This window comes from Bombina bombina, chromosome 3 (genome assembly GCF_027579735.1).
Source record: "Bombina bombina isolate aBomBom1 chromosome 3, aBomBom1.pri, whole genome shotgun sequence".
Classification (NCBI taxonomy): domain Eukaryota; kingdom Metazoa; phylum Chordata; class Amphibia; order Anura; family Bombinatoridae; genus Bombina; species Bombina bombina.
The window spans coordinates 848,099,111-848,122,634 of NC_069501.1; the positions used below are offsets into that span (position 1 = coordinate 848,099,111).

Consider the following 23,524-nt stretch of genomic DNA (forward strand, 5'->3'; position numbering starts at 1 on the left):
TGCACTACTGGGAGCAATTTAACGTACTGTGTGAACCAATAACATGAGGCATATGTGCAGCCACCAATCAGCAGCTCCTGGGCATATCTAGATATCCTTTTCAACGAGGGATACCAAGACAACTAAACAAAGAAGATAATAGAAGTAAATTGGAAAGTTCTTTAAAATCACATGCTCTATCTGAATCATTAAAGAAAAAAATGTTGGTTTCATGTCCCTTTAAATGCAAGCAACAGTGGAACAATAACTAACCTTTTATACTATTTTCTTTTTTGCACTTGTATATTTCCTTTTAATAATTGGCATTCACCACTGTATTTTTATTGTATAAGGAGACAATTCTTATCATGCCTATTTGATATAAACTCATTTTCAGACCTCTGCCCCTCACATATGTTATTCTTATACTATTTGTGTAGAAATGTAGCAATTAAATCAGCTTCAAGATCACAGCAGGCTGACAAGAAGTTTGATAAATAAGATGTGAAATGAAACTTTTGTGTTTTTTTTTTTTTATCAGATTTTGATATTTACTAAAATCTGGAATAAACAAGTGAAGCAGTTTTAACCCCAGGGTGTATAACATCACTAAACATCAAAACATGATGAATGATGGCAGAGGAAACTGTCTATTTATCATAAATTGTCCCTTGGGGAAATAATTGCTTCCATCCAACTGTGACTTTTTGAAATTAAAGCTTTGGAAAAAAAAGGCTAAATATGCATCATTTTTTACAAGAAGTGAACATGAGTCTTAAAAATACTTTAGTAACTTACACTTAGATTATAATTATCCCTAAACCGCAAGCCCCTTACAACAAAATATACTAAAATAAACTATTAACCCCTAAACCGAAAGACCCCACAATGAAATAAACTAATTTAAACTAGTAACCCCTAAACCTAACAACCCCCTAACTTTATATTAAAATTACAATTTCCCTAGCTTAAATTAAATTAAAACTTACCAGTCAAATTGAAAAAAGGGAATTTTAAACTAACAATTAAACTATTATAATTATTAAACTAAAATTAAACTAACTACCAATTAAATAAAACTAAACTACCAATAAAAAAATCCTAACACTACTCTAAAAATTACAAAAAGTATCTAATTACAAAAAATAAAAACTAACTAAATTACAAAAAACAAACACTAAATTACGAAAAATAAACAAATTATCAAAAATAAAAAAGAATTACACCTAATCTAATAGCCCTGTCAAAATGAAAAAGATAAATTTAAAAAAGTGGATTGGTGCGCGCTAAGGATGGTATTGCTAAACACTTACTCTAAAGATACAATCTCTGCTTGTATCAGACACAAATAAATGACCAATAACGAAGCCTAAGCCTCAAGATAGAGAAAGTGCGCTAACAAGCTAAAAGTATACACACCACATTAAAAGATATTTAAATTTATTAAATGAAATAGACAAATTACATAAAAACATATATAGAAATTAGCGGTAGGGACGTCTCCCTTGTATAAAAAATAGTAGTCCGTGCAAATATTTGCAAATAGCAGCTAACAATTAGTAGGATGTAAATAAATGTTAAAAAAACAATCATAATCTTAAACGTATGGCATAGCACTGATAATATTCATAAAAGCAAGGATTATTAATAAAAACAAGCACCAAGTTCAGAAATATAATCACAGTGCAGGTGGCCGTGTGCAAATGAGCATCAATATTGTAGCATTACGGCTTGAATTCGTAACAAATTGGTGCCACAAACAGATACAATGTACTGTACCGTGAGTCAAGAGGGTACTCGGAGGGTGTTACCGAGGAAAGGAAATCTTACGGTCAAAGCTTGGACCTCGGCTGCAGTGACTGCCGTTCCTGGAAAGTAGAAGTGTACAGACCTCTGCACATGTGAGTCGGCGTCTGACGTCACAAACTTCCGCTCTTCTCAGGTAATGGATTATCGTTCCAGCAGCGTGAGAAAGAAAACAGCTGATTGCTGTGTGCTGATGAAAACTTGCTGCAAGAGCAGATTTAACTGCTGTAGATGTATCCGTTGTTCCAATAAACTGGTAGGGCACAAGTTATCCCTTACCTTGGGATATACAAAGATACTGGTAACCCGGGTTAAAGTTGCAGTACAGGCTGTACTGAGATATCCCTTAGTGTTTCAAAGATACAATGTCACAGTGTCACATATGCAAGCGACGCGTTTCGCCCTCCCTTGGGCTTTATCAAGATGCATGTGACAGGTAACTGAGAGCCTTTTATAGTGATCCATTCATTTGTAATTGGTTAATGCATTCAGTTGTAAAGGTAACACCCTCCAGGTAGTTAAGGTGGTATCTTCATTACTTCTCCCTTTGAGATCTATTTCCTTTAGTTGTTAGGTAACACCCTCTATGCAATTAAGGTGGTATATCCTTGGTGAATCATTATAGATTTTATGTGCTTGTTGATAACAAATTATATATTAAAGACATTAAATATAAAAAAGCTGTCTGTGCATTACATAAACAATAACGGCTGTATTGTAACAAAAAACCATACTGGTTTTGTGAGTTGCTCGTTCTGAATATAATTATAAGCTAAGAGAAATTTTCTTATATATTATTAGGCACTCCCTTGAGTGAACATTTGTGCTATAAAAATATATTTACATTATGTCAAGAAGATAAATATAAAAGATCTTATAAATAAGTGAATGAATATATAGATGAAAGTAAATTAACAATATAAAGAATGTGAACCTATCAAAATAATTGAAAGTATGTAAAGTGCATGTGCATGTGAATAAAAAGTGCTACTGAACAGATTTATTCAAATAAAAATGGAGAAAGGTCCAATTCTGAGTTGAGGCCTTTTGGAAATAAAGTGTCGTATTTGTAAATCAATTCAGCTTCTTGTATTAAGAGAGATTTCTCTGTGTTACCTCCTCTCCAATGTCCTTTGACTTTTTTTATCCCCCAGAAATTGAGTGCTTTAGTGTCCCTGTGATGTTTTTCTTTAAAATGTTTATAAAGTGAAGTGTCATCCCTACCTTTTTCTATACACAACAAGTGTTCCCTAATTCTATCCTTTAGGGATCTAGTGGTTTCACCAAAATAAAAAAGATTACATGTACATTTTAATGCATAAATAATATTTTTATGATTGCACCTAATTAGATCTTTAATTCGAAAATTAATTTCTGAGCTGTTTATTTTTAAAGTCTTCAATTTAGAGCTGTGTTGACAGGCCTTACACGTATAACATGGAAAAAAACCTGCTGGTATTTTACCCTCTAAGTCTTTCTGAGTTGGATTTTTATTCCTTTTCAGTTCACTGGGAGCTAGCTGCATTTTAAAATGATTCGCTCTTCGAAAAATAAAAGTTGTTTTGTCTGCCAGGTGTTTCCCAATTATGTTGTCTTCTTTTAAGAGGGGCCAGTGTTTTTTTATTATCTTTTTGATTATATTATGATCTGCACTATAATTCGTGATAATGGGAACATTAATCAGACCGTTCTCTTCTCTCTTTTCAGTTTTATACTTTAAAAGTTCATTTCTATTAGTTAAACGTGCTTTAGAAATAGCATTTCCGATTTTAGCTTTCTCATATCCTCTATCCTCAAATTTTTTTGCTATTAGAGTGACCTGATTCTCAAAATCTTCTATTCTTGAACAATTCCTTTTAATGCGTAGCATTTGTCCATAAGGGATGTTATCTTTCCAGATATTCAAATGGCAACTATCTGCATGAATCAGATTATTACAATCGACTGGTTTAAAATGGGTCTTGGTTTCTAATTTATCTTTAACTGCCATAATTTCCAAATCTAGGAAATTAACCTGAGTTTGACTATAATGACTTGTGAATTTGAGGCCATAGTTATTAGAGTTCATCCTCTCAAAGAGTTTAATTAATTCATTCTCAGGACCTTTCCATATTAGAAACAAATCATCTATATAGCGCTTGTAGAGCACGAGGTTCGCACCGAGGGGGTCATTATTGAAGAATTCTTCTTCCCAGAACCCCATAAACAAATTTGCATAACTCGGTGCGAACCTCGTGCCCATGGCTGTGCCCTCTATCTGTCTGTAAAATTTACCATTAAAAGAAAAAAAGTTATGCTCTAATATATATTGGATGCTATTTAATATGAAATCACTCTGACTTCCATATTGATATCACTATATAGAAATTTCTTAACTGCTGCTACTCCCTGTTTGTGGTCAATCACAGTATACAGTGATGATACATCGCATGTTGCGATTATCATTCCATCCTCCCATTTCATAGAGTTCAAAATATTTAATAATTGAGTTGAGTCTTTCAAGTGTGAGTTTAACTTAGTAACATGAGGTTGTAGAAATCGGTCTATATATTGGGATAGATTGGCAGAAATCGAGTTAATCCAAGAAATAATGGGCCTCCCTGGTGGATTTATGAGACATTTATGCACTTTGGGGAGGAAATAAAAAATGGGGATTTTGGAATGTTTAGGTGTCAGATAATTAAATTCACGTTCATTAAGAAGTCTTTCAGATTTCCCTTCAATAAGAATTTTATTTAATATTTTAATATACTTATCAGTTGGATTCATTGGTAGTACTTCATATGTTTTTTTATCATTTAATAATCTCAATGCCTCAGCCATATATTTGTCAGTATCCATTATTACAACCCCCCCACCCTTATCCGCCGGCTTTATGGTCACCTCTAAATCTTTCTGCATTTTTGTTAGTATCTCTCTTTCTTTCTTATTAATATTTTGTTTCCTAATATGAGGTAGCTCACATTTTTTGATATCATTTAAGACTATTTTCTCAAAGGTATCAAGATAGTTACCCTTTGAAGAAGCTGGATAAAAACGTGATTTGGGTTTTAAATCTGTATGTTGGTATTTTTCCACCACCTTATTGGGAACAGTGCTCTGTTTTTCTAATGGGTTTTTCATAAAAAAGCGTTTCAAGGTTAAATTTCTAACAAATTTCTTAATATGTATATGGGTGTTGAACTTGCTCATCCTAGTAGTAGGTGCATAAGAGAGGCCTAAATTAAGTCGTTTTTCTTGTTCTTTTGTCAGATTATCTTTGCTCAAATTAAAAATCCCACTTTTCTTGTTATTATTATCTACCTCAATCTTTTTGGGTCGTTTAGACCTTCCTCCTCCCCTTCTTCCTCTAAATTTCTTTTTCTTCTTTGTATCTGTTCTGTTTCTTTTTTTTGTAAATTTTTTGAGAAGCCCTCCTTTAGAGGGCTGTGGCCTAAAAAAGGCGATTTAATGTCAGTTCTATTTTTTTCGGAATTTGTCACATCTTCTCTCAGGGGGAGGAACCTATTGTGTGTGGGTGTTATGAAGTCCCTATTGGTTTGTCTCATGTCTCTCGGTTTGTAGCTATTTCTATGTCTGGGATATTCCCAATCATTCCAATTGTGATTACGGTCACTCCTCTGATAATCATAATCACGATTAGAATTATTATGATGGTAGCCATAATTATTTCGATATCCGTTATCATGATTCTGATAATCGGAACAATTTCGATATCCCTGGTTATATTGTCGGTAGTGTTCAGAATTCCAATAATTTTGGTTTCTGTAATTGTTATAATTACGTCTAGGATAGTTGTTGGTATTCTCCTGATTATAATTATAATTAGGATGGCTATTGTTATGACTAACATTTTGAGAGTGGTATTGTTGGTTGTAATTTCTGGAGGGGTTTTCTTTTTTGTTATTTCTATTATAAGGTTTTGTGGAACTTTGCTGATCTATCTCTTTGTTTGTGTCTGTACTTTTAACAGTATTATCCTTAATGTCCCTTTCCATTTTTCCCCATTTTGATCTCAATAGATCTTTATTCAGATTATCTAGTTTGTTAATTATCACTTTTTGTTTTTCCTTGAATTCTGTTTCCTCCTTCAACCCCTTTAATTTATCTTTCAGACTAGAAATGTTAGTCTCTATTGTTAATAATGTTTCTTTACAGGATTTTTTTTAAATTTCTATGAGCCCCCTAGAGGCTGTATTAAGTGTGTCTGTCCATTCTGCCTGTAGTTCATCACTTAATGTGAAAGTACAATTTTTACTGAACTGTAAACCTCTAGGGATAATACCCTTACTTGTGTACCTATTTAAGAATACTAGCTCCATTTTTTGTTTTAGCTCTTTTATCATAGCTGATTCTAGTTCATTCATTAAGTCTGATAAATTGGGAATAGAATGGTTATGTGTAATGGACTTGCTATCACTGTTTAATTCCAAGTATATTTTATCCCTAAAGTCAAAAAGGTCTTCCATAATGCTGTTCAGGGGTATGCAATAATAAAATAAAATAAAATATGGTGTCCAAAGCAGCACACTCAAAATCAGAGATAAATGAAGAGATAAATTTAAAAAAGTGGATTGGTGCGCGCTAAGGATGGTATTGCTAAACACTTACTCTAAAGATACAATCTCTGCTTGTATCAGACACAAATAAATGACCAATAACGAAGCCTAAGCCTCAAGATAGAGAAAGTGCGCTAACAAGCTAAAAGTATACACACCACATTAAAAGATATTTAAATTTATTAAATGAAATAGACAAATTACATAAAAACATATATAATTTCTATATATGTTTTTATGTAATTTGTCTATTTCATTTAGTGACAAATTCCGAAAAAAATAGAACTGACATTAAATCGCCTTTTTTAGGCCACAGCCCTCTAAAGGAGGGCTTCTCAAAAAATTTACAAAAAAAAGAAACAGAACAGATACAAAGAAGAAAAAGAAATTTAGAGGAAGAAGGGGAGGAGGAAGGTCTAAACGACCCAAAAAGATTGAGGTAGATAATAATAACAAGAAAAGTGGGATTTTTAATTTGAGCAAAGCCAATCTGACAAAAGAACAAGAAAAACTACTTAATTTAGGCCTCTCTTATGCACCTACTACTAGGATGAGCAAGTTCAACACCCATATACATATTAAGAAATTTGTTAGAAATTTAACCTTGAAACGCTTTTTTATGAAAAACCCATTAGAAAAACAGAGCACTGTTCCCAATAAGGTGGTGGAAAAATACCAACATACGGATTTAAAACCCAAATCACGTTTTTATCCAGCTTCTTCAAAGGGTAACTATCTTGATACCTTTGAGAAAATAGTCTTAAATGATATCAAAAAATGTGAGCTACCTCATATTAGGAAACAAAATATTAATAAGAAAGAAAGAGAGATACTAACAAAAATGCAGAAAGATTTAGAGGTGACCATAAAGCCGGCGGATAAGGGTGGGGGGGTTGTAATAATGGATACTGACAAATATATGGCTGAGGCATTGAGATTATTAAATGATAAAAAAACATATGAAGTACTACCAATGAATCCAACTGATAAGTATATTAAAATATTAAATAAAATTCTTATTGAAGGGAAATCTGAAAGACTTCTTAATGAACGTGAATTTAATTATCTGATACCTAAACATTCCAAAATCCCCATTTTTTATTTCCTCCCCAAAGTGCATAAATGTCTCATAAATCCACCAGGGAGGCCCATTATTTCTGGGATTAACTCGATTTCTGCCAATCTATCCCAATATATAGACCGATTTCTACAACCTCATGTTACTAAGTTAAACTCACACTTGAAAGACTCAACTCAATTATTAAATATTTTGAACTCTATGAAATGGGAGGATGGAATGATAATCGCAACATGCGATGTATCATCACTGTATACTGTGATTGACCACAAACAGGGAGTAGCAGCAGTTAAGAAATTTCTATATAGTGATATCAATATGGAAGTCAGAGTGATTTCATATTAAATAGCATCCAATATATATTAGAGCATAACTTTTTTTCTTTTAATGGTAAATTTTACAGACAGATAGAGGGCACAGCCATGGGCACGAGGTTCGCACCGAGTTATGCAAATTTGTTTATGGGGTTCTGGGAAGAAGAATTCTTCAATAATGACCCCCTCGGTGCGAACCTCGTGCTCTACAAGCGCTATATAGATGATTTGTTTCTAATATGGAAAGGTCCTGAGAATGAATTAATTAAACTCTTTGAGAGGATGAACTCTAATAACTATGGCCTCAAATTCACAAGTCATTATAGTCAAACTCAGGTTAATTTCCTAGATTTGGAAATTATGGCAGTTAAAGATAAATTAGAAACCAAGACCCATTTTAAACCAGTCGATTGTAATAATCTGATTCATGCAGATAGTTGCCATTTGAATATCTGGAAAGATAACATCCCTTATGGACAAATGCTACGCATTAAAAGGAATTGTTCAAGTATAGAAGATTTTGAGAATCAGGTCACTCTAATAGCAAAAAAATTTGAGGATAGAGGATATGAGAAAGCTAAAATCGGAAATGCTATTTCTAAAGCACGTTTAACTAATAGAAATGAACTTTTAAAGTATAAAACTGAAAAGAGAGAAGAGAACGGTCTGATTAATGTTCCCATTATCACGAATTATAGTGCAGATCATAATATAATCAAAAAGATAATAAAAAAAACACTGGCCCCTCTTAAAAGAAGACAACATAATTGGGAAACACCTGGCAGACAAACCAACTTTTATTTTTCGAAGAGCGAATAATTTTAAAATGCAGCTAGCTCCCAGTGAACTGAAAAGGAATAAAAATCCAACTCAGAAAGACTTAGAGGGTAAAATACCAGCAGGTTTTTTTCCATGTTATACGTGTAAGGCCTGTCAACACAGCTCTAAATTGAAGACTTTAAAAATAAACAGCTCAGAAATTAATTTTCGAATTAAAGATCTAATTAGGTGCAATCATAAAAATATTATTTATGCATTAAAATGTACATGTAATCTTTTTTATTTTGGTGAAACCACTAGATCCCTAAAGGATAGAATTAGGGAACACTTGTTGTGTATAGAAAAAGGTAGGGATGACACTTCACTTTATAAACATTTTAAAGAAAAACATCACAGGGACACTAAAGCACTCAATTTCTGGGGGATAAAAAAAGTCAAAGGACATTGGAGAGGAGGTAACACAGAGAAATCTCTCTTAATACAAGAAGCTGAATTGATTTACAAATACGACACTTTATTTCCAAAAGGCCTCAACTCAGAATTGGACCTTTCTCCATTTTTATTTGAATAAATCTGTTCAGTAGCACTTTTTATTCACATGCACATGCACTTTACATACTTTCAATTATTTTGATAGGTTCACATTCTTTATATTGTTAATTTACTTTCATCTATATATTCATTCACTTATTTATAAGATCTTTTATATTTATCTTCTTGACATAATGTAAATATATTTTTATAGCACAAATGTTCACTCAAGGGAGTGCCTAATAATATATAAGAAAATTTCTCTTAGCTTATAATTATATTCAGAACGAGCAACTCACAAAACCAGTATGGTTTTTTGTTACAATACAGCCGTTATTGTTTATGTAATGCACAGACAGCTTTTTTATATTTAATGTCTTTAATATATAATTTGTTATCAACAAGCACATAAAATCTATAATGATTCACCAAGGATATACCACCTTAATTGCATAGAGGGTGTTACCTAACAACTAAAGGAAATAGATCTCAAAGGGAGAAGTAATGAAGATACCACCTTAACTACCTGGAGGGTGTTACCTTTACAACTGAATGCATTAACCAATTACAAATGAATGGATCACTATAAAAGGCTCTCAGTTACCTGTCACATGCATCTTGATAAAGCCCAAGGGAGGGCGAAACGCGTCGCTTGCATATGTGACACTGTGACATTGTATCTTTGAAACACTAAGGGATATCTCAGTACAGCCTGTACTGCAACTTTAACCCGGGTTACCAGTATCTTTGTATATCCCAAGGTAAGGGATAACTTGTGCCCTACCAGTTTATTGGAACAACGGATACATCTACAGCAGTTAAATCTGCTCTTGCAGCAAGTTTTCATCAGCACACAGCAATCAGCTGTTTTCTTTCTCACGCTGCTGGAACGATAATCCATTACCTGAGAAGAGCGGAAGTTTGTGACGTCAGACGCCGACTCACATGTGCAGAGGTCTGTACACTTCTACTTTCCAGGAACGGCAGTCACTGCAGCCGAGGTCCAAGCTTTGACCGTAAGATTTCCTTTCCTCGGTAACACCCTCCGAGTACCCTCTTGACTCACGGTACAGTACATTGTATCTGTTTGTGGCACCAATTTGTTACGAATTCAAGCCGTAATGCTACAATATTGATGCTCATTTGCACACGGCCACCTGCACTGTGATTATATTTCTGAACTTGGTGCTTGTTTTTATTAATAATCCTTGCTTTTATGAATATTATCAGTGCTATGCCATACGTTTAAGATTATGATTGTTTTTTAACATTTATTTATATCCTACTAATTGTTAGCTGCTATTTGCAAATATTTGCACGGACTACTATTTTTTATACAAGGGAGACGTCCCTACCGCTAATTTCTATATATGTTTTTATGTAATTTGTCTATTTCATTTAATAAATTTAAATATCTTTTAATGTGGTGTGTATACTTTTAAAATGAAAAAGCCCACCCAAAATAAAAAAAACCTAGTCTACAATAAACTACCAGTGGCCCTTAAAAGGGCCTTTTGTGGGGCATTGCCCCAAAGATATCAGCTCTTTTACCTGTTAAAAAAAATACAAACAACCCCCCAACAGTAATACCCACCACCCAACCAACCCCCCAAATAAAAGAACTATCTAAAATAACCTAAACTACCCATTGCCCTGAAAAGGGCATTTGTATGGGCATTGCCCTTAAAAGGGCATGTAGCTCTTTTACTGCCCAGACCCTAAACTAAAAAAAAAAAACACCCAAAAAACCCTTAAAAAACTAACACTAACCCCCAATGATCCACTTATAGTTGTTGAAGTCCCGCTTGAAGGATCCATCCAGCTGGCGAAGTCTTCATCCAGGCGGCCTCTTCGATCTTCATCCAGCCAGCGAAGTCTTCATCCAGGCAGCCTCTTCGATCTTCCTCCAGCCGGCGCGGGGCAGTTACATCCTGAAGACATCCAGCGAGGAGCATCCTCTTCATACGGTCGCCGCTTGTAATGTTAAAGATACTATGTTGTAGTATGAAAAATATATAAATGAATCACAACTGCTGAGTTAATAGGATTTGTAGCAAGGTTTAAACTGGATAATAACATGGATTACTAAAGGAAGTAATGTCAGAATCCGAGTGTAAACTTTGCAATTTTGTTATATGGTTAAGTAGGATTAGATATTTCTATAGCTGTATCGAGTAAATGATTACTGGAGGAACAACAGAAAAACCATGACTATAACCAAAGGAAAAATGAAACAGTGTTAACACAAAAATTAGCTACAATGAAAGTATAAAGCTTTACCACAATATATCAGGAATTATGGGCAAGTATGCGTAGCAGTTATTGCAAAAAAAAGGATAATAGCATGAAAAATAAGTAAGTGGTTACAGACTGTACCTTGAGGGTAAACAAAGTATTTAGAAAGTTTAAGGAAAAATCTCACAGCTTGAATTGGTGAAGCGGTTGCAGCGCTGATGCCGAAAATGTTGGCGTGTGACGTCACAGCTCCACGATGCAGGGCGGAGGATTAGGCTGAATGAAGCAAGCTGACAGCAACGGCTTGGGAGAAAATGACAATCCGGTAACAAAAGATGTAGGCTGGTTTCAGCAAGAAAAGTTTGGTGAATCCGAAAAGAATATAATTTAGGTTGAAATCCAAAGAGGTAAATTAGTGCTCAGTTTGAATCACACTATGGTTAGTGGAAAACAATAACAAGCAAAGTGGAGAGGGGGGAGGAGGCTTAAATAGCATAGCAGGTAAATTGATCAGAGAATTAAAGGGATATTCACAGTACAAGTAACTGGTTGTTATTAAACAATATGTAAACGTGACAGGATGCTCCCCTAAATGATCCACTCCGTGGATCAGGGATGAGGGCGATCCGGATTCTGTTGATGGAATTGCGAGATGAGTCTGGGGGCAGATATATTAACAGCTGGCTCCCAAGAGTCATGTTCCGAAGTGTAGCCTTTCCATCTTATCAGATACTGTAAGTTACCCCTATACATTCTAGAGTCAAGTATGGATTTAACCTCATATTCAATGTTGGGATCAATGGAGATAGGAGGAATACTTTGGCGTGAAGTGGCATCACGTACAGAACGGTAGGGTTTTAGTAGGGAAACATGGAAGGTTGGGTGTATTTTCAAAGTGCTAGGTAATTGTAACCGAACTGCATTCTCATTTATGATTTTGATTATCTGAAAAGGTCCAATGAATAAAGGTGAAAGTTTTTTGCTAGGAGTATTAAGATGTAAGTTTTTGGTTGACAGCCAAACTAAATCTCCAAGGGAGTACCGTGGTGGAGCCATCCTTCTTAAGTCGTAATAAAGTTTCTGTTTGATTTTAGCTTGTTCAATAGCGTTCTTGACTTTTGTAAAATTAGAAGTGATGGAATTTGTTAAATCAGAGATATATGGTAGTGAACTGATTTGGGGTAGTAGTTGAAATGTTGGATGGAATCCATAGTTAATGAAGAATGGAGTCTGGTTGGTTGTGGAATGTACTGTGTTGTTGAATGTAAATTCAGCGTAGGGCAGATGTTGAGACCAAGAGTGTTGGTCGACATGACAATAAGACCTTAGGAATTGTTCAATGCTTTGGTTAGACCTTTCAGTCTGACCATTAGTCTGAGGATGATAAGAGGTTGAAAGTCTTTTGTCAATATTGAAAATCTTGCAAAATTCAGTCCAGAGAGAACTAGTAAACTGGGAGCCACGGTCTGTTAGAATGCGTCGAGGGAGACCGTGAAGTCTGAAGACGTGTAGTAGGAGCAGTTGTATAGTTTCGGCAGCGGTAGGTAGCTTGTGGTACGGTATAAGATGTATCATCTTACTGAATAAGTCCACCACGACAAGGATAGTGGTATTATTGGAGGATCTGGGGAGATCAACGACATAATCCAAGGCTATGTCGGCCCAAGGTCGTGATGGAGTAGGTAAAGGCATGAGTAACCCATAGGGTCTATGTTTTGATCTTTTAGTGGTGGCACAAACTGAACAGGAGTTAATGTACTTCATTATGTCGGTATTCATATCAGGCCACCAGTAACTCCTTTTGATAAGCTCTTGTGTCTTGTGGATTCCGGTATGTCCCGCAAATAAGGATTCATGAGCTGAATGTAATATCAAATCTCTGATAGAAGGGGGTACATATAACTTCTCATCAAAATAATAAAGGGAATCCTGTTTCATTTGTAACTGTTGAAGAGGCTTAGTTTGGTCTTTATGTTGTTCTTCTCTTAGGAATGGAATAGAATCAATGAGAAACAACAGGTATTTATTCTCTGGGATTACAGATTCTTTTGGAAGACAGAGATCAGAGGAAGTAGGCAGTCGTGAGAGAGCGTCTGCCTTCTTGTTCTTACTAGCCGGTCTGTAAGTGATAAGGAAATCAAATCTGGAGAAATACAAATTCCAACGAACATGTCTTGCAGTGAGGGTTTTCGTACTTTTGAGGTACTGTAAATTCCTGTGATCAGTATACACTATGGTTGGGTATGTCACACCTTCAAGGAGATGACGCCACTGTTCAAAAGCAACCTTGATAGCCAGTAATTCTTTGTCACCCACGGGGTAATGCAACTCAGGAGCCGTCAAACATCTTGAATAAAAAGCTACGGGATGTAGAGGTTTCTTTAGATGTTCTCTTTGTGAAAGAACGGCTCCAATAGCATAATCGGAGGCATCGACCTCTAATACATATTGGAGTTGGTTGTTAGGGTAACGTAATATAGGTGCAGAAGTAAATTTTTGTTTTAGGAGATCAAAAGCCTTTTGGGATTCAGCAGTCCAGATGAACTTAACATTTGATTTTGTGAGGTTGGTAAGTGGTTTGGCAATTGCTGCAAAATTTTTTATAAATTTTCGGTAAAAATTTGCAAAGCCAAGGAAGCTTTGTACCTGTTTCTTATTACTTGGCTCTGGCCACTGTCTTATGGTAGTGATTTTTGAGTCATCCATCTGTATGCCAAATTCCGAAATCTGATAACCAAGAAAGGTGATCTGGTTTGTATGAAATATACATTTCTCGGCTTTAGCATATAAAGAATGTGAGCGTAAGCGTGATAATACCTGTCTGACGTGTTTTATGTGATCTTCTAATGTTTTTGAATAGATCAAAATATCATCAAGATAGATTACAATATAAGTGTCAAGGATATCTTTGAAAATATCGTTAATAAAGTGTTGGAAGGTTGCCGGGGCGTTGCAGAGACCGAATGGCATGACGGTATATTCGTACAAGCCATAACGAGTACGGAATGCCGTCAGCCATTCGTCTCCAGCCCTCATCCGAACGAGATTATATGCACCTCGAAGGTCAAGTTTAGTGAAGACCTTGGCACCTTCCAAACGCTCAATTAGCTCTGAAATAAGGGGCAAAGGATACCGGTTTTTAACGGTAACCTTGTTAAGCTGCCGGTAGTCCACTATGGGTCTTAAACTGCCATCTTTATTTTTTACAAAAAACATACCGGCCGCAGCGGGAGAAGTAGATGGTCTGATGAACCCCTTCTGTAGATTTTCCTCAATATATGATTTTAAGTGTTCCAGTTCAGGTTTGGACAACGGGAACACATGACCGCAAGGTATGACTGCACCTGGTAATAAATCAATAGGGCAGTCATAAATACGATGCGGCGGTAGATTTTGAGATTCTTTTTTACTGAAAACATCAATAAAATCAGCATAAACATCAGGTATCTCTATATCAGTGGAGATTTGAGGTGGTTGTAGAAGCAGAGTAGGGTAGCAAGTGGATAAGCAATACTCAGAATTAAGCTTTACAGTTAGATCTGACCATGAAATCAGAGGGTTATGTAATTTTAACCATTGTAGGCCTAAAATGAGAGGGAAGACGGGGGATGTAATGACATCAAAAGAAATGTACTCCCTATGGTGGTCTGGTGTGGATAGGAGCAATGGTATTGTTTCATACATTACCGGTCCAGAGGACAAAACCTCCCCATCAATACCCCTTAAAGGTACAGGAGCCTTTTTTTTTATAAGTGGAATTTTATTTTTTGTGGCAAAAGACACATCAATGTAAGAGGCAGAAGCACCAGAGTCAATTATCCCTGAAACGTTCACTCGAAGTTGATCCCACTGCAAGAGAAGGCATAGGTTACAGTAGCTTGCAGAGTGTGACACAGCATTTAAGGAATAAAAAGGATGGGAGTTCTTACCCTTATTCTGTTTCTGGAGAATGGGACAGGCCTTGACAGTATGCTCTTCTGATGCACAGTACATGCATAGATTCTGGGAGCGCCTTCTTAACTTTTCTTGATTGCTTAATGGGCCTTTAAGAAACCCAATTTCCATAGGTTCAGTGGTGTTTTTAACATGAGAATATGTTGGTAAAGTAGGGTTTTGTTTTTTATGTGTTGATTCATGATATCCTTTCTCGTTTTGTCTCTCCCTAAGTCTTCTGTCAATACTGATACTAAGATTAATTAGTTCCTCCAAAGTGTGAGGAATTTCAATGCGAGAAAGTTCGTCTTTAATAGATTCTGACAAACCCAGTCTGAACTGATTTTTTAGAGACAAATTATTCCATTGAGTGTCAGTAGCTAGCCTCTTAAAATCTGCAATATAATCTTCTACATCTCTTCTTCTCTGTTTAAGAGAGCGCATTGCAGTTTCAGCGGTTAATTGTTTGTAAGGGTCGTCATAAAGCTGACCAAGGGTAGAAAAGAAGGAATCTAGAGAGTTAAGTATATCATCGTTTGTTTCCAGGAAGGAATTAGCCCAACTTCTGGGTTCTGCTCTTAAGTAGGAAATGGTAGTCATCACCTTAACTCTGTCAGTGGGATATGTGTATGGTTTTAGTGCAAACAACAGAAGACAAGCGTTTTTAAAATCTCTAAATTGTTTTCTATCCCCTGAGAATACATCTGGGAGACTAACTTGTGGTTCCTGGAACCGGGTTCTACTATCTACAAAGTCTTTAATATAAGTTTTCAGTCCCTGGTTTTCTTGTTTGAGGGTATTGAGGCCATCAGTTAAGGCATCCACTTTTTGAGAGAGAGTTTGTATCTGATTAGACATCTCAGCTGGATCCATATTTTAGGGCTTGTTATTCTGTAATGTTAAAGATACTATGTTGTAGTATGAAAAATATATAAATGAATCACAACTGCTGAGTTAATAGGATTTGTAGCAAGGTTTAAACTGGATAATAACATGGATTACTAAAGGAAGTAATGTCAGAATCCGAGTGTAAACTTTGCAATTTTGTTATATGGTTAAGTAGGATTAGATATTTCTATAGCTGTATCGAGTAAATGATTACTGGAGGAACAACAGAAAAACCATGACTATAACCAAAGGAAAAATGAAACAGTGTTAACACAAAAATTAGCTACAATGAAAGTATAAAGCTTTACCACAATATATCAGGAATTATGGGCAAGTATGCGTAGCAGTTATTGCAAAAAAAAGGATAATAGCATGAAAAATAAGTAAGTGGTTACAGACTGTACCTTGAGGGTAAACAAAGTATTTAGAAAGTTTAAGGAAAAATCTCACAGCTTGAATTGGTGAAGCGGTTGCAGCGCTGATGCCGAAAATGTTGGCGTGTGACGTCACAGCTCCACGATGCAGGGCGGAGGATTAGGCTGAATGAAGCAAGCTGACAGCAACGGCTTGGGAGAAAATGACAATCCGGTAACAAAAGATGTAGGCTGGTTTCAGCAAGAAAAGTTTGGTGAATCCGAAAAGAATATAATTTAGGTTGAAATCCAAAGAGGTAAATTAGTGCTCAGTTTGAATCACACTATGGTTAGTGGAAAACAATAACAAGCAAAGTGGAGAGGGGGGAGGAGGCTTAAATAGCATAGCAGGTAAATTGATCAGAGAATTAAAGGGATATTCACAGTACAAGTAACTGGTTGTTATTAAACAATATGTAAACGTGACACCGCTGTACAATGATTCTTCAATGCAAGGGACGCGATTCAAGATGGCATCCCTTGCATTCCTATTGGCTGAAAATTTTGAATTAGCCAATAGGAATTAGGGCTGCTAATATCCTACTGGCTATTCAAATTAGCCAATAGGATTTAAGCAGCTCTCATTCTATTGGCTAATTCGAATTAGCCAAAAGAATGAGAGCTGATTAAATCCTATTGTTTGATTTGAACAGCCAATAGGATTTTAGCAGCCCTAATTCCTATTGGCTGATTCAAAATTTTCAGCCAATAGGAATGCAAAGGACGGCATCTTAAATTGCGTCCCTTGCATTGAAGATTCATTGTACGGCGGCAACCGTATGAAGAGGATGCTCCATGCCGGATGTTTTCTTGATGGACCCGCTCCGCACCGGGTGGATGAAAATTTCTTGGCGCATGGATGAGAACTTTGCCAGCTGGATGAAGATAGAAGAGGCCGTCTGGATGAAGACTTCACCAGCTGGATGGATCCTTCAAGCGGGACTTCAACAACTGTAAGTGGATCGTCGGGGGTTAGTGTTAGGTTTTTTTAAGTTTCTTTTTTTAGTTTAGTGTCTGGGCAGTAAAAGAGCTAAATGCCCTTTTAAGGGCAATGCCCATACAAATGCCCTTTTCAGGGCAATGGGTAGTTTAGGTTATTTTAGATATTTTATTTTATTTGGGGGGTTGGATGGGTGGTGGGTTTTACTGTTCGGGGGTATTTTTTTTAACAGGTAAAATAGCTGATATCTTTGGGGCAATGCCCCACAAAAGGCCCTTTTAAGGGCCATTGGTAGTTTATTGTAGGCTAGGGTTTTTTTTAATTTTGGGTGGGCTTTTTTATTTTGACAGGGCTATTAGATTAGGTGTAATTCTTTTTATTTTTGATAATTTGTTATTTTGTGTAATGTATATTTTTAGGGGGTGCTTTTTTTAGTAAAAGAGCTGTTTATCTCAGGGCAATGCCCTACAAAAGGCCCTTTTAAGGGCCCTTGGTAGTTTGGGGGGTGGGGGTTTGTATAGTGTTAGGGGGTGTTTGTATTCTTTTTTGAGTAAAAGAGTGGTTTATCTCAGGGCAATGCCCTACAAAAGGACCTCTTAAGGGCCCTTAGTAGTTTATTCTAGAGTAGGGTTTTTATTTTTGTTTTTTTTAAGGGTATTAGAATAGGATTAATCTTTTTTTTTTTTTGGATAATTTCGTTTGAATTTTTTGTAATGATAGGTTTTTTATTTTTTGTAATGGTAGTTTTTTTCTTGCTTTGTTTTTCAATAGTAACATTCACCAACCTAGAAATCTTTTTCCTGAAATTTAATGGATCACCCGACAGCACCCCACGCATATACACAATATCAAAAGACATTTTGTCACACGTCTACTTGCTTAAATAGGGCTAGATCACAAGTGGTGCGCTAACAGTTGCACATGAGCCATAAGGGGTTTATTGTGGCTCTTTACACGCATCGGAAGTAGCATGCATATTACAAGTTGAATGTAAGCGTTTTTGCTCGAGTACAATTGAATTTAACGTGCACCGGGATGCGCAACCTCAGAGCTCTGGTTAACTGTTGCTCGACTAAAAAGTTGCACAAAAACCATCAAAATTACATTTAAAAGTACAGTTACACTATTAAAAAATATTTTTAAAAAAATTGCAATAAAAAGTTATTAGGGCTCAACAATATGTCTCAGGTGTTAGAAAAAATAGGCTGCAAAGGGCTTTAACATACAGATACATACATATATATGTCTAAATATGTATATGTTTATATGTGTGTACATATGTATTTATATGTGTATAAATGTATTTACAGACATATATACACATATAAACACATATGTATACATATATAGACAATTAGACATATATAAGTGCATTGTAGCCTTTTGCAGTCAAGTAGCTGAAAACATGAAATATCATATTAATGCAATATTCATATTTAATAAAGTGTTTAACTGTGTCTGTACTGTAAATATTTCACATTCTGTTGTTCTGTATATATCTATACATATATATATATATATATATATATATATATATATATATATATATATAAAACACATAAAGGAAACCCAGCACTCACCAGCTAGCTCACAGCTAAGATTTAAAATGGAAAGGTTAGTCACCGCATTTGGCCAAATGGGACAAGCTCAGGCACCACGTCAAGGTCCTTTCCAACACCTGAGTCCCTAACACAGCCACACAATGCAGGCTCTCAAAGCCAGACAAACTGGGAACAAGGGAGGGGTGCACAGGTATATGTAATCACCCAGCAACATACAAAACACGGAAAGGGGACTGCACTCCAAAACCAGACCAGGTAGACATCCCATGACCCAGCAACATGCCAGCCCTGGGTGCTAAATAGCACTCACAAAAAGCTGTGCAGTCACCAGAGCCATAGGCAGTTAACCCCAGACAGGAGTGGGTGCAAGAACCATGGGGGATTACAAAACAAATACAACACATAAAGGAAACCCAGCACTCACCAGCTAGCTCACAGCTAAGATTTAAAATGGAAAGGTTAGTCAAGGCATCCGGCCAAATGGGACAAGCTCAGGCACCACGTCAAGGTCCTTTCCAACACCTGAGTCCCTAAATATTGGAACACACCCAAATACACGAATCAAACAAAACCATTTAAAAAGGATGGCTGATAATCTTCTATATCACCGCCTCATATTACTATATAAATCTCTTATATATTAACCCCTTAATGACCGAGGACGTGCAGGGTACGTCCTCAAAAAAAAGGCAGTTAATGCCTGAGGACGTACCCTGCACGTCCTCGGTGTGGAAAGCAGCTGGAAGCGATCCTGCTCGCTTCCAGCTGCTTTCCGGTTATTGCAGTGATGCCTCGATATGGAGGCATCCTGCAATAACCATACATGGCCATCCGATGCAGAGAGAGCCACTCTGTGGCCCTCACTGCACCGGACATCGATGGCCGGTATCGTTGGTGGGTGGGAGCCGAATTGGGAGGCGGGTGGGCGGCCATCGGTGTTGCGCGTGACGTCACGGGGGGCGGGATCGGGATCGGGACCGTCGGGGGCACGCACGGGCGCGCGCGTGCACGGGGGGTGGCGGGCGGGCGCGTGCACGGGGCGGGAGCGGGTGGGAACCGCTACACTACAGAAAAGTTAAAAAGTAAAAGTAAAAAAAAAATGTAATAAACTTTATTTTAAAAACCATCTAAGGGATCTGGAAGGGGTGGGGGTTGGTCTTGGGGGGGGGGAAAGCTACACTACAGAAAAGGGACATATTTTATTTAAAAAAAAGCTTTTTTTCACTAAACTGGGTACTGGCAGACAGCTGCCAGTACCCAAGATGGCGCACATTAATTCAGAGGGGCAGGGTTAGAGAGCTGTTTAGTGGGGGATCAGTGAGGTTGGGGGCTAAGGGGGATCCCTACACAGAAGCATATGTAAATATGCTAACAAAAAATGCACAAAAAAGCCCAAATATACCTTTTATTTTAGTACTGGCAGAGTTTCTGCCAGTACTTAAGATGGCGGGGACATTTGTGGGGTAGGGGAGGGAAGAGAGATGTTTGGGAGGGATCAGGGGGTCTGATGTTTCAGGTGGGAGGCTGATCTTTACACTAAAGCTAAAATTAACCCTGCAAGCTCCCTACAAGCTACCTAATTGACCCCTTCACTGCTAGCCATAATACACGTGTGATGCGCAGCGCCATTTAGCAGCATTCTAATTACCAAAAAGCAACTCCAAAGTCATATATGTCTGCTATTTCTGAACAAAGGGGATCCCAGAGAAGCATTTACAACCATTTGTGCCATAATTGCACAAGCTGTTTGTAAATTATTTCAGTGAGAAACCTAAAATTATGAAAAATTTTACGTTTTTTTTAATTTGATCGCATTTGGCGGTGAAATGGTGGCATGAAATATACCAAAATGGGCCTAGATCAATACTTGGGGTTGTCTACTACACTACACTAAAGCTAAAATTACCCCAAAAAGCTCCTTACATGCTCCCTAATTAACCCCTTCACTGCTGGGCATAATACACGTGTGGTGCGCAATGGCATTTAGCCGCCTTCTAATTACCAAAAAGCAATGCCAAAGCCATATATGTCTGCTATTTCTGAACAAAGGGGATCCCAGAGAAGAATTTACAACCATTTATGCCATAATTGCACAAGCAGTATGTAAATAATTTCAGTGAGAAACTGAAAGTTTGTGAAAAAATTTGTGAAAAAGTGAACAATTTTTTGTATTTGATCGCATTTGGCGGTGAAATGGTGGCATGAAATATACCAAAATGGGCCTAGATCAATAATTTGGGATGTCTTCTAAAAAAAAATATATACATGTCAAGGGATATTCAGAGATTCCTGAAAGATATCAGTGTTCTAATGTAACTAGCGTTAATTTTGAAAAAAAATGGTTTGAAAATAGCAAAGTGCTACTTGTATTTATGGCCCTATAAGTTACAAAAAAAGCAAAGAACATGTAAACATTGGGTATTTCTAAACTCAGGACAAAATTTAGAAACAATTTAGCATGGGTGTTTTTTGGTGGTTGTAGATATGTAACAGATTTTGGGGTTCAAAGTTAGAAAAAGTGTGTTTTTTTCCATTTTTCCTCATATTTTATAATTTTTTTTATAGTAAATGATAAGATATGATAAAAATAATGGTATTTTTAGAAAGTCCATTTAATGGCGAGAAAAACGGTATATAATATGTGTGGGTACAGTAAATGAGTAAGAAGAAAATTACAGCTAAACACAAACACCGCAAAAATGTAAAAATAGCCTTGGTCCCAAACGGACAGAAAATGGAAAAGTGCTCTGGTCACTAAGGGGTTAAAATAACAATGTCCCCTGTAGATACGAATATAGTGCTTACTTCGTGCCTGTTTAAAGCAACAGCAGATGACCAGGGCAATATTATTTCCTCACAAATGTAACCTAGACCGAACAGTCATAGAGACATTATTTAAAGGAAGACATTAAAGTCAAATTGTGTGTTTAGACCTTTCGGGGCTACAGTATCCAAACGGCAGATCCATTGTTTCTCCACTTGGAGTAATTTCTTGTGCCTATCACCTCCTCTTTTTAGTGGCGGAACATGATCAATCAACAAAGTACTTAAGCTGGCAACAGTGTGCCCTGCTTGTAAAAAATACCTCGCCACAGGCTGTTCCGATGTACGTTTTTCAATAGCTTCCCTTATGGCATGGCGATGATTGGCCATCCTACTGTGTGAATGGAAGTGTTCTGTCAGATCTCACTATCTCCCAATTCATACAAATTGAATTCTCTATCACTTTATGTAAAGGATTGAATGTTGTGATGAAATTCAATTTGTTGACACTATTCTTTTCCACCTTGCTCCTATTTAGGAGTGATACTTGGTTCAGTTGTGACACTTTTTCTTGTGCTCTGCTGATATCCATAGACCTGTAGCCCCTCTCTTTTAGTCTTTTCTTCATACTTTCTTCTTGTTGTGCCCTAGTACAATCAAGTGTGTTGTTATGTGCTACTCGCATAAGCTGTGAAGAGATTACACTCTTTTTCTGATGTTCAGGATGGAAACTGGATGCTAACAACATAGAATTTTTGTCTGTAGGTTTGGAATAAAGTGTTGTGACAAACCTAAACTGTCCTTCACATACATTTTTTGAGATATTTAAATCTAAAAACGGTATAGTATCAAGACTGTATTCGTATATAAACCGTATAGGTGAGTCAAGTGAATTAAGGGTCTCAATCCAAGAAACCAACAGGTCTGTAGTCCCTCTCCAAACCAAGAACACGTTATCTATATATCTAACATAACATTTTATGCTAGAAATAGACTGTGTTCATAACAAATGTCTCATACCAAAGCATATATAGGTTGGCATGTGCGGGAGCCATGTTCAAACCCATAGCAGTCCCTGCTATCTGTAGAAAGAAATCTTTCTTAAATTTAAAATAGTTCTTCTCTAAACAGAAAGTTAGTAACTCTAGCAGGAACTCTATGGGTGGTCCCGCATATGCCAACGATGTAATTAACATGGATCTGACAGCCTGTATCCCAGCAGAGTCGGGGATGACAGTGTACAGACTGTCAACATCCATTGTGACAAGTAGGTCATCCTGTTCCAACCATGTAATATCCACCAGTTTTCTAATCATGGTTGATAAGTCCAATAGATATTAAAACGATACCTTGACTGCAGGCTGAAAATGGAAATCAATTAATTCGGCAACATGCGAACACAGTGAGCCCCTGGCCGAAACAATAGGTCTGCCAGGGGGATTCAATAAAGTCTTGTGCATCTTTGGTAATAAATACAATACAGGTGTCACCGGGAATACAACACTCATGTAGCCTAATTCATTCTCATCAATCATGCCTGCGTCAAGACCACATTTTAGTATAGTATCTAATGATTTTTTGAAGGACATAGTTGGATTACCCCTCAATTTGATATAGGTAGCAGTATCTGACAGTTGTCTGTGTGCTTCTTTGCTATAGTCTGAATAGTTTTGTATAACTATTGACCCACTCTTATCTGCTGCTTAAATAGGGGTCGGAAGTGGGTTAACTTGGTATCGCTTG

At 36.6% G+C, this 23,524-nt stretch overlaps 1 protein-coding gene across 2 annotated transcripts in view; it reads left to right on the forward strand.

Moving 5' to 3' along the window:
* NALCN (sodium leak channel, non-selective) overlaps positions 1-23,524 on the forward strand; it is a 1,159,715-nt gene that overhangs the window by 440,787 nt on the left and 695,404 nt on the right. The window lies entirely within an intron of this gene.